This window comes from Protopterus annectens, chromosome 7.part1, assembly GCF_019279795.1.
Source record: "Protopterus annectens isolate FY-2018-M chromosome 7.part1, PAN1.0, whole genome shotgun sequence".
Classification (NCBI taxonomy): Eukaryota; Metazoa; Chordata; order Ceratodontiformes; family Protopteridae; genus Protopterus; species Protopterus annectens.
In genome coordinates this window covers 288088589-288100838 of record NC_056740.1, presented here as the reverse complement: position 1 = coordinate 288100838, position 12250 = coordinate 288088589, and the positions used below count along the sequence as shown (strand labels likewise).

Below are 12250 nucleotides of genomic sequence, written 5' to 3'. Positions count from 1 at the left end.
GAAACTAATTTTATACAAAAATACTAAGTTAGACTGTAGCTATTTATCAAAATGTCTTAAACTTAAGATAGTACCCAAAGGTATGAGATTTTTTAAACTACCGCTGGGAATTAAATATGGGAGTGAGACTATTAAGGATTTTAACGAATTATTTGACAATTTTGGTTATGCATTTATAAAACAGTAATTAAACATCTGGATGAAAAACTCATCAAGTTGGCTAATGAACTAGAGAATATCAACAACATGATAATAAGTCATAATGAATATGATTCATGGAAGGATTTGTATAGGAAGCAGTATGAAATTGCAGACAATAAAATACAGAATATTATGGATAGGAAGAATAGGAAGATCATACGTGATGTAGAATTATACAAGAATAATAGGGCATATGTGTGGCGGCATATAGAGATGGAAATAATGAAGCGAAAAATTTGCAACCCAGGAGAAAATCTGTTAGAACCAATGTAAGGGAAGAAAATTTTCAGGGGGGGAGAGTTTTTCCAGCACGAAATTACAACAGACAGCGGTAAATGACTTTTATGAAAATCCAACTACCCCTATTATGTCTAAAAATAATGTAAAGGTTACAACTAAAAGAAATTGTATACTACAGCACAAGAAAGATGATGAAGTAGTGAAACCTATATTTGATGAAAGTAGGATTGACAATGGTAGTTATATCAGTATACGAGAAACTACCAAAGATTACAATATAACTAGTACGCTTCCAAAAATTATTAGTTTTGAAGGATTCAAGGTGTACAACTACACTGAAATGACAGTGAATTCAGAGATGGGATCATTGCTGAGTAAAGGTATGAAATATATTCCAGCTAATAGATTGCAGATAGTAGATAATATTAAGGAGATTAAAATGTTTTGTAGAAGACTCAACCTGGCTATACAATTCAATACTACTAACAACAGTGTGGAGAAGGGACAGATAGGTATAGCGGGGACTGATCTCAAAAAGAAAAGTACATACATCCCTGATAACAATCAGCAAGTTTTGAATTATGAAAAATTGGTTTGTAACGACATTTATTGGACGTACAAAAATACTAGGAAAAGCAAACGGTCAGATACAGACAATCTCTCAATTCGTGAAAGAGAAGAATTATCTACACTCATGAACAACAAAGAGATAAGAATCATGAAGCCCGATAAGGGCGGTGGCGCAGTAATTTACTATACAAATGTTTATAATGAAGCGCTGCACAAACTTTTTCATGAATCAGGAAATTATGAGAATATATCTATTAACCAAATCAACATTGGTCATAAAAGAATTGATTTGGTTATAGAAGAGTATTTGATCGATAATAGGATATGTAATGACACGTATTCCTTTATAAAGACAGATTATCCGGTGTTAGCTAAGATGGTGGGAATCCCAAAGATACACAAGAGTCTGGAGAACCCACCACTTCGCCCCATAGTATCCGGTTCCCGTTCTAAAACTTTCAATATAGGGAAACTTATAGATGGTTGGCTCAAAGATATATACAAATCTATTTCCCACATAATGAAAGATTCCTGGAAATTTTTGGGTGATTTAACTAGAGAGAAATGGTATCCTAACATAATTTATCTCACCATAGATGTGCAGGACCTTTTCTCTAGTATCCCCAAAGATGAGGGCCTAGAATTTTTTGCCAACAGCTTAAGGAAATATTCAGATCTGACATGGAATAAGATATTGTTGATATGTGATATGATGGGTCTAGTGTTGGACCATAACTACATAGCTTTCCAGGGAGAATTTTTCAAACAGACAAGAGGTGTGGCCATGGGAGCAGCGTGTGCTCCCATTTTTGCAAATCTAGTCATGCTGGAGTGGGAGTCAGAGTATATATTTAACAGCAAATATTATTCTGACATCTCGTATTATGCTAGGTACCTGGACGATATTTTTATTATGTGGAATGGCCCAAAAGAAAAAATACAGGAATTCATGACCTACATAAACAATACCACCAGTTTCCTAAAGTTCACACATATATGTAGTAATACTGGAATAGCATTCTTGGATGTATCTATCAGTCATGACGATGTGGGTTTTATTTCTAAGCTATATAGAAAGCCCACATTTTCAAACGACTATATACACTTCAGTAGTTGCCATCCCCCGCATGTATTTAAAAATATAGTGAAAGGGCAGTGCATCCGAGCAGCCAGGATGTCTTCCACCAGGACCATTATGGAGGACGAACTTAAAAATATAAAGCAGTTATTTTTAGATCGAGCATATCCAATAAAAATGTTAAATGAAATAATTAGATATGTGAAAGATGAATGGGGAAATAAATACCCACCATTATTAGGGTGCTACACAATGCCGCACAAAGAAGATGGACATAATACATTTCAAGGAAGAGTTTGTGAACTTACATATACACCCTACACACATTTGATTAAAGAAATTGTAGAAAAACATTGGGCAATTATTACAACTATAGGAAAAGAACAAAGTTGGGATAAATACCCGAAATGTGTATATAAAACAGCGCCCAACATTAAAAGGATGTTGGAAAAAGCTAGTTATAGTAAGGACATAGTAGATATACATAAAAGCACCAAAAAGTGTGGTAGGTGCAAACAATGTAAGTACATCAATACAGCTAATACCATTAGACTAGATGATATTAACAACACTCTTATTAGATGTAAAGCTGGGAATTGTTGCTCTAAGGGTGTAGTGTATATAGCCAACTGCATACGATGCAACGCACACTATATTGGGAAAACTGAAAGACAATTAAAGAAACGCATATATGAACATACATATAGAATACAGAAATGTGACAGTAAAAATGCGTTATATAGACATGTTATGGAACAAGGGATAGATCATAGTTTCATATTTGCCATTGTAGATCAGATCTCAATTACACCTATTGAAGGTAACTGGAAGATGGAGTTAGCAGCAAGTGAGAGTAGATGGCAGATCTTGACAGACTCCACCAGAAAACCAGGTCTTAATGACTTTGTGAGTATCAAACCATTCCTAGCGTTACTGTAAGCTAGTTTATATAACGACACAAGAAGGATATATTTACATTATCAATATGTATATGTGACACGTATTATACAGTTCATATACATATGGACACGGGCTGACATAGTAGATCATATAACCATTGGAGGATACTTCATATCCCAACAAATTTTATTATTCTATTATTCTATTATTCTATTTTTTATAGTATTCTGATATTCCTATTTTTATTGTGTATGTGAAACCGTGGTACTATTGTGTATAAGTATCATGTTGTTATCAATTATGCCAATTCCCACACATCATTCAGCATACATCGGATCTATGATGATGCGGAGATGTATGGTGTAGTTTCTGTCTACTGTTATTATTATTAATATTAATATTATATTTTTGATATATGTAATGGACTAATGTTCTCATGTAAACACATGGACTTCCATGGATTTATTTTTAAAATATATTTTTAAAACATACATCTTATATATTGCTTATACATTTCCATGTGCATCAGAGTATAGTAGTTTTGGATAGATTAGGATGTATAAGAGTGATTAGTTTAGGATGTGTTACACACACATTGTATACATGTCACATTTTTAACATATTTGTTTGCAAAAATTTTGTATTCATATTGAATATGTTAATACAAATGCTTGAAGTGTTCATACTATGAAAATGTGTATGAATTTCCTTCTATAATATTGTACAGATGGCAATATGCCTTTAAAGTTTTGGCGGTAATTAGGATGATTATACAATTAAGTGAGCAAATGATTTTGTATAAAAGCTAGATTTCATAGGCATAATGTTGTTCTGAAGAAGGCTGTTGTTCACAGCTGAAAGCGCTTAACCTGCTTTTTGCTTTTTGCTTGTCTAATTGAGAATAAATTTTATTTCATCTAAGTACGAGCAGTGGTTATTCTGGTCACCGTCCAGACACTACACTTGGTTGTTTGCTGAGCGTTTTATGGTTAAAGATTTAATACCTGAAATTCATTTCTGACCTGTTTTGCCAAGTTTGCTGCACAATTTAGGGATGATCCACTCATCTATATACTTCCAGCATCTGGACAAGTGCCTTTAATCATTTTAGCCATGCCATCTCAAGCTTCTTGCCCCTTTGTTATGCCAGTTTTGACTTCATGCCCTTTAGACATGCTGCTTCTGACACCATGTTGCCCGTTCATCTCTAAAATAAATAATAAGAAGGCGGCTTGGGGTTTCGTTCAGATGCTTTAATACATAGAAACACATCAGGATGGACAGCAGCATCATTAAACATGAACAGACTAGTTAACAGACAGAGCTTACATACATACATACATGGTCACATCTCAATAGCTAACTACAAAATGGTGGTCAGCCTTGCACGTGCTCAGTATTTATACACTTGTGCAAGCCCTTGGATAGCTTGTTAAAGATATATACACACTCATTGATCTACAATTCTGAAGAGGAAGCTTTTGTTATAAACACTGAGAGTTCTGATGAAATCCAAGGAGATATTTCCAGGAACCCACATTCTGTTGTCTGCTATTATCTTACAGATGTTTTAGAAACAGGCTTATTCTCAGATAGTTCTTGAATCTTCTCAGAAGTTTTTGAACCGCCAAGTGTCCATGGCCACAAGTCTACTGGGATTTTATAGTTTTGAAGCACTGGGACTTTAGGGACATGGACACATCTGTCTCCACTTGGTTTGGACCTCTTTTATGTGAGTTTATTTCTCTGTATCCTTCAGGATTTGTTTGGATTCTGTGTAGTTATTGCTCATCTGCTACCTTTCAGTTTAGTTCATGAACAGACTATGTTTTATTTGATTATTTGATATCAATTATGCATGAAAAAAAACATAAAATAAAAATATATAAAAATAAACTATATAAATTGAAAAATGATAGTTATAAACAAATATTGAATCATATCTTTAAGCTTGTTAAGATTCAAACTCGCTCTGCATATGAATAATAAATGTACAGGAGTAGTAATGATGCGGTCTTGATTGTAGTGTATTTAGTTTTCTATTTGGTGGTCAGTTCTGAATATGAACACAATAAAGATGTACATCTGGGGTACTGATCTTGTTGAATAGCCAGGAAAGGGGGAACAGGCTTAATAGCCTGATGGGCAGGTGGTTGCCAGTCACCCCCCCCTTTTAATTCCCCCTTCTTTCCTGGGCAAATTAGCCTATGTGCAGGGCCTTGAATGAGCGATACTCTGTGTGGCTCAGGTACGCAGGAGGTTTTGAAAAATAGAATTCTGGTTGGAACAGCCAGTTGGGAAGGCAGTGGGACATGGCAACTGGCAACGAGACATCCTGTTTGGTGGAAATTATTTATAGCTTATTGGAGAATCTGAAGTTACAACACTGGTGATGAATTGCTGTAAGTTCAATTATTGGTTTGGAATTAATAAAATTGGTCACAACATTAACCTCTCAGGTGTTTTATTGGGGTAGCAGGCTCATACACATATGCAGTTTTTTTTTCTCTCATAGGATTATTGATTTATCAGGTCAAGAAGTATTCATAAGGAATACAAGTCTAGTCTAACATTTACAACTCATTCTTTATATCTGGTGAACTTTTTGGTAAATTTAGTTTAACACTATGTAAATCAAAGCAATGAAACACATTCAGTTATCTTTTAAATGCACACTGTTGTTTGCTTTCTTTGGCCAAGTTAATAAAAGTTTAATTTTTGTTAAAAAGTTTAAAATAACTGCTGGTAATGAACATTAATCCACATTGTATCTTTTGAATAGCATATTGCAATCTATGTTTGTCTTGTCTCCTGCTATTGGAAGATCAACTGCAGCATTGTTAATAGAGCTGTAATTAAGCAGCATCACATCCAAGGGATGACATCATTTCTAACAAATATCTATTTTGGGAATATACTTTAGAAACTGTCTCTATTGGAGTCTGAACATTTACAGGGATCTCACTCTTTAAATTAAGTTAAATTCGCCTTAATCTGTTCAGTTTGAGATTGCACATTATTAATAAAACCTCTGCAACATATTTGTCAATATATGATCTCATATTTTGCTGCTGACATGTGTTATCAACCTGATCTGAAAATTATTGATCTGGGTTCATGTCTAGGTTTTCCACAAACTCTCCCCATTAACTTAACCTTTGAATTACACAGAGCCAGACAAAAGTGTGAAAGTGATTTGTCTGAGTAACAGTTGAACAAGTCAAAAGCAATGAATATGCATGAATATCACTTTCAATAATTATTGACTATACACTTTTCCCCATTATTGTACAGCCATGGAATTAGAATATATATATATATATATATATATATATATATATATATATATATATATATATATATATATATATTTGTGTGTGTGTGTGTGTGTGCGTGTGTGTTTGGATTGCCTTTTCATGATCAAATTTACACTTACCTGAAACTTAAAAGGACAAGATAACTTCACCAAAAAACTTACTTTCACGTACACTCAGATCACTGGAATTTTATTCCAGGAAAGGAAACACTTGGCCACCATGGTGAACCTTGCCCTTTTCCCCACTGTAGTGCGATCTTGGAGTTTGTATATTTAGTTGAGGATGTTGGTTTGATTTGCTTTGGTTTGTTTATTTTTTTGTGGTGGCCAAGTGATTCCTTTCCTGGAGTAAAATTGTAAATCACTGAAAGTGATTTTCATTGTTATAAGTTTGTCTAAAAACTGATCCTAAAAATTACCTTGGATCAGTCATCATGAATCTGAATTACATCATGGACTATTTTGTTCTGTATTGCTAATAATTTGTCTAACAGTGAAAAATGCAACATTCAGTTTTCTAGTTTACTAATTAAGGTAGTTAGTCTCAGGAAAGTAAAGAATAGCTAGCTTTTTGTTGACAGCTGTCTCTTTTTTCTGCATTCTGCAGTGTCAACCTACAACTCATTTAATAATGAAATTAAATTACATACTGCATTGAGCATACTTATTTCCTTTAACTTCTGAATGTCATGCTTCGGTGTTTTTCAGGTATTATCGCATATCTTAATGACTATGGCAAATGGATGGATCTGATAGCACATTTTAAAAGCAGTCTACAATGCTTTGGACCTATGTTTTGCTTAGTTCAAGGTTTTTTTTTCCTGTTGTAGAGCAACATTAATAGAAAACTCAGGGTTTTCCAACAATGCTATCCTTACTGTATTCCCCATTCCTTAATATCGAATGATTTTAATCTAATAATTCAAATGTTAATGCCAGGTTCCTTCAAGATTCTACTGATGTTTCTTAAAATTACAGCTGACATGGTATACTATTTGCACAGTAATCATTATCCTTTCTAACTGTTGATTCTCAGGAGTTGCATTTCCTAACATTAAATACTGCCTGCAGCTCTGCCATAAGTAGCATCATATACTCCACTCAGTAAAACCTTTAGTGTTGCAGGTTAAAATGCATTTTATTTCAACTCAAGATTAATCAAGTGTTATTTCTGAGCTAATTAGTAATTATAGCATAATTGATAACGGCCAAGTTTCAGAAACAAGCCAGCCACGAGAGGTAAGGCTTCAGCAAAACGGCTCTTTAACATAATCGCTGAAACAAGCAGTACAGGGATACATTAGCTGCAATGAGGAAAGACCTCATTATTAGCTAATTTGTACATTTCTGAATTGTTCGGTGATAACTGCAACTAGGTGCTAACAAGTACTTTGCTAAGATATTTACTGACAGTGGCTCATGAATTGTGTTGGCAAAGGCACCTCCTAATTCCTTCCATATTCCACATATACACATCCAACCAGACACACTCACATGCACAACTTCATACCTCTGAACTGCACCTGCTGTCACAGAATGCTCATGACTTTGCCTCAAAACTACCCTGTCCCCTCTACCAAACTCTTACAGTCAGTCAGTAAAGCCAGACATAAGAGTTTCTACATTATATTCTTCATTTGATGCTTGTTGTTATGAAAGCTGTTGTTGCATTAACATTTTAAGTGATTTGAAGTAATATTTAAAAAGTATCCCTGCTGTTTAATGTTTCCCTCCATTTATATTCAGTGCTTATTAGTCTGGGAGGAATTGAGAAGAATGGAATTCTCCTATCACACACACCACACACACACACACACAGACACACACACACACACACACACACACACACACACACACACACACACACACACGTGTGCATACACATACATGTGCATGAGCACTCACGCGCACAGTTGCAGAGATTAGCATACACACACACACACACACACATACACACACTCATCAATAATACATCAAGCACACACGCACTCATACACACACACACACACACACACACACACACACACACACACACACACACATTTACCCTACTTATTTCTTAACTCCAGGCAGACACACACACACACACACACACACACATGCACACACAGACACACACACACGCACACACATACACACACACACACACACACACACACACACACACACACACACACACACACACATACATCTCAATGCAATTATACAAGTAGCCACACACACCCAAAATTAATTGTCCATTAAATTCCTTGGCACTTACTTCAAACTTGATCTCATCCATTGAAAGTAATGGTTGAATGTGAGCTTTCAGCCATGTTAATTAATATGGCTCGTGGTGGTGATTAATGCAGCTGAGTGTTTCTCTGAATTACTTGGCTGCATAAATCACTCAAGTGCAGGCATTTCATGGGGAGAGCACATGACTCATCATATGCCTCTTCCCTGAAATGAGCGCATGACTCATCATATGGCTCTTCCTTGAAATGACTGCATGACTCATCCTATGCCTCTCCTCTGGAATGAGTGCATGACTCATCATATGCCTCTTCCCTGGAATGAGCTCATGATTATCATATGCCTCTCCCCTGGAATGAGCACATGACTCATCATATGCCTCTCCCCTGGAATGCCTCATTTACATTTGCAGTAGACACAGAAACAGCTCACTGCCAAGCTGCACCTCACAGAGGTAAAGCACTGCAGTAGTTTTTCTGAATCAGAAATGGCTGCTGCTAGCAGTAAAGAGGGCTTACTGCTGGCAGTAACATTTCTGAGTTCCAGAACTTCCAGGGATTGTGTCTTGCACAACCTAACACATTACTCTTTCACTATTGCTGACCCTGGCATAGCTGGAGTTAAATGAGCTATAACTGTAGGTAGGTCCTCTGTTGCATTGCATAGTTATTAACTGCATAATGTACTTAACCCATGTAATACATAAATGAGATATGCATTATTTGCACTGTCTAGTCTTTGTCTCTTGTGTACATACAATTTTGCTTCTTGAAGCATGTAATTCTATTTTTCACAGACATTAACAATGAAATATTTCTTTCATCCCAATCTGCCAGGAAGGATCCAGTTTATCTAGCAAGATGAAAGCTACCATCTTTTGTGTCAGCACCTATGGCTCAAGTTAGATCATGAATGTGTAGCTTAACAACCCATTTTTGTAGACAATGGAACAGATGAGAATATTTCTGACTCAGTCACTCTCCCAAAGGAAGCTTTCAAAAGACATTTTTTTGTAAATAGATGTGCCTGCATTGTTTTGTACAAATGTTTGCATTCTTCACAAGCTAAATCTGTACAGCATGAAAACATATTTTGAAGAATCACTTTGTGCAAGTCTCAAGTAAAATTCCTGTTACATTACATTTCCTATTCAATTATTTTAAATTTCTTGTCCATTTATATTAAAATAGTCATCTAGTTATTTTCTGCAGCAATGCTGGTGTTTAGTTCATCTCATACTGTAAGTAGGTTTATATCATTAATTAAGGTCATCATCGCTAATTAGTTAATTAATCATCACTAATTAGTCTCCTTATATTCAAAGGTCATATTGCACAGCATCCTTACTTTAACTGCACAATGCCATATTCTGCTACAAGTATTAACAATGGTCAAGAATAGTGAAAAGTCCTAGGACTGATTCTTACACACCTCACATGTATATCTGTTTGACAACTGGGATCCACCAAGATCTTTACTTGACAACTAGGAAACTGAGTCAGTACTGGGACTTCTATATCATCTTCAAAATTTTGGTAGGTGTATATGGGTTTGGACCTTAACAAAGGTTTTTGAAAATGCCAGAAAAGAGTAGAAAACAGGAAAATCTTTATTCTGTCCATCTCAGTAATGATGTCCACAATGCAAATCCATGCCTTTTCTATGTGCAAGTCTAACTTTGTTTTGCTGCTGATAATCCCGGAAAGGCCTCCTTCAGGGCCTTAGAGAAGAAACTTAGAGCAAGGAGAGTTTTTTTTCTTCTGTGTGTTAGCATTCCAAATAATGGTATTATGCTTTAATGCCTTTTGAAATTTTGGGGACCATAACTGCATTCCATTGAAAAGTAATTGTACAGCATAAATAGCTCCAAAGCCTCCAGAGAGTAAACGTAGACTTATCTGACATTCCCCACATTTTATAGGTAATACTTTTGGCACTATTTTCTCTCTAAAATTGTAGTGACAGTGTCTTTTTGTTTCTTCCTGCACATGTTTCCACTCCTTTGTTAAAGCCAGTGAAGTGACATGCACTATGCCCTATCCTACAGTAGATCAGTGAACAGGCAGTTAAAAAGTTCCTATAAGTGGAATAAAAAAAGTAATAGTTCATCACCATTGCACATTTACTTCATCATAGACACGACTGAAAATCTAACTGATACCTCACAATCTGGACCTAAGCTGAGAGGACTATGAACACCAACCAAAAGTATAACAACTGGCACTGTTATTTCCATCCCTTTATAGTGATGCTTTAAAAAAGGCAGGTGCTGCTCAGTTTATAGCCAAGAAACAAAACACAAATTAAATAAAAATACATGCTATAAATGGAAAATAAATATTAAAATTGACATGTTAAGACGGGATGTATTCTTCTGAAAGAATCTTTAGGATTAATACAAGTTAAAGTGAGTCTGGTCTGTCGAGTATGGTAGAAGATAATAGTGTAGCTTTTACTATAGTGACAATGAGTAGCAGACTTAGTTTTGAATCTTAGCAAACATGTACCCAAAGTGATGTGTGATTTGTGAACTGTACTTGCTGAATAGAGGAGGGTGGAGTCATCTACATACTGGATGAAAGAAGCAGGGTAGGAGTATGTTACCATGTTCTTGACAAATATATTAAAGAAAGAGAAGACCTGGTATGGATCCTTGAAGACTCCATCACTAATCTTAATGTTGAAAAAGGGTATTGATTGAGCAAATGGAGTGGATGCATTTGGAAATAATATGTTTGAAGTCATTGCATATATGTATGTATGTATTATGCTGAGGTCAAGATAAGATGGTTGTGAGGTTTAAAGCATACTTTTTGATTCTTACAGGGATATAATTGTAAGACCCCTGGGGTGGTATATTTGGCATTCTGTGATCATTGCCATTCTTTTTATGTTGTTAAGATGGAACGTTCCTTCAATAAATGTATATATGAGCATTTTTATGATATAAAGAATAAAATGGACAACTGATGCTTTGTATATCCATAAATTAGAATGTGAAGGAAATAAAATGTTTTATTTTTTTTTATTTTGGAACAAGTGGTTAAAACACCAAAGGGTGGCCCCTGGAAATATACCCTGGAATACAGGGAGCTTTTATGGCAGTTGAAGCTATATGCCAGTGAAAAAAACAGGATTCAATGAAGTCATTTCACTGGCTAGTTTATTAAAGTTGAGGGCAGACAAACTGTGAAAATGCAAAGGGTAGAAATATGGATTTTTTTATATATATATTTTAATATTTATTCTATGTTTTCAAATGTTTAAAGTTTTAGGACTGTATAAACCTTATTATGTAAATGTTAGTAGTTAATATTAAGAACATATTTGATTTCTATAGTACTGCAGGCATAAAAGCAGTTTTTATTTGTGATTTTTTTCTTTAAATGATAGCAAATTGATTCATCACAATTCTAATTGATTCTTTTCGGTCATTGTTTTTTATGAAAGAGGTTTAGTTATAAACTGATCTGGTATTACTGCACTTTTTAGTTCTGATGAAGTACTGAAGAACAGGGATGAAAGCGCTTAACTTTTAACAATGAAAACTTTTTTATTTGTATTTTTCTCCAGTCTGCTCTTTACGACCAATTTCATTTGGTTTTGGACATGAGGCTAAAACTGGATGTGAATTGGTATCAAATTCCATGGAGTTTGGACAAACATATTTAGCAATCTGCCTGAAGGCCACGTCTGTGCCATGAGCTGAT

At 35.1% G+C, this 12250-nt stretch overlaps 1 protein-coding gene across 1 annotated transcript in view; it reads right to left on the bottom strand.

Moving 5' to 3' along the window:
• LOC122807736 overlaps positions 1–8655 on the bottom strand; it is an 875912-nt gene extending 867257 nt beyond the window's left edge. Inside the window, exon 1 of the mRNA XM_044078718.1 lies at positions 8566–8655. The gene's annotated coding sequence lies outside the window, so the exon portion shown is untranslated. The remainder of the gene's footprint in view (positions 1–8565) is intronic.
• Positions 8656–12250: the final 3595 nt, after the last annotated feature.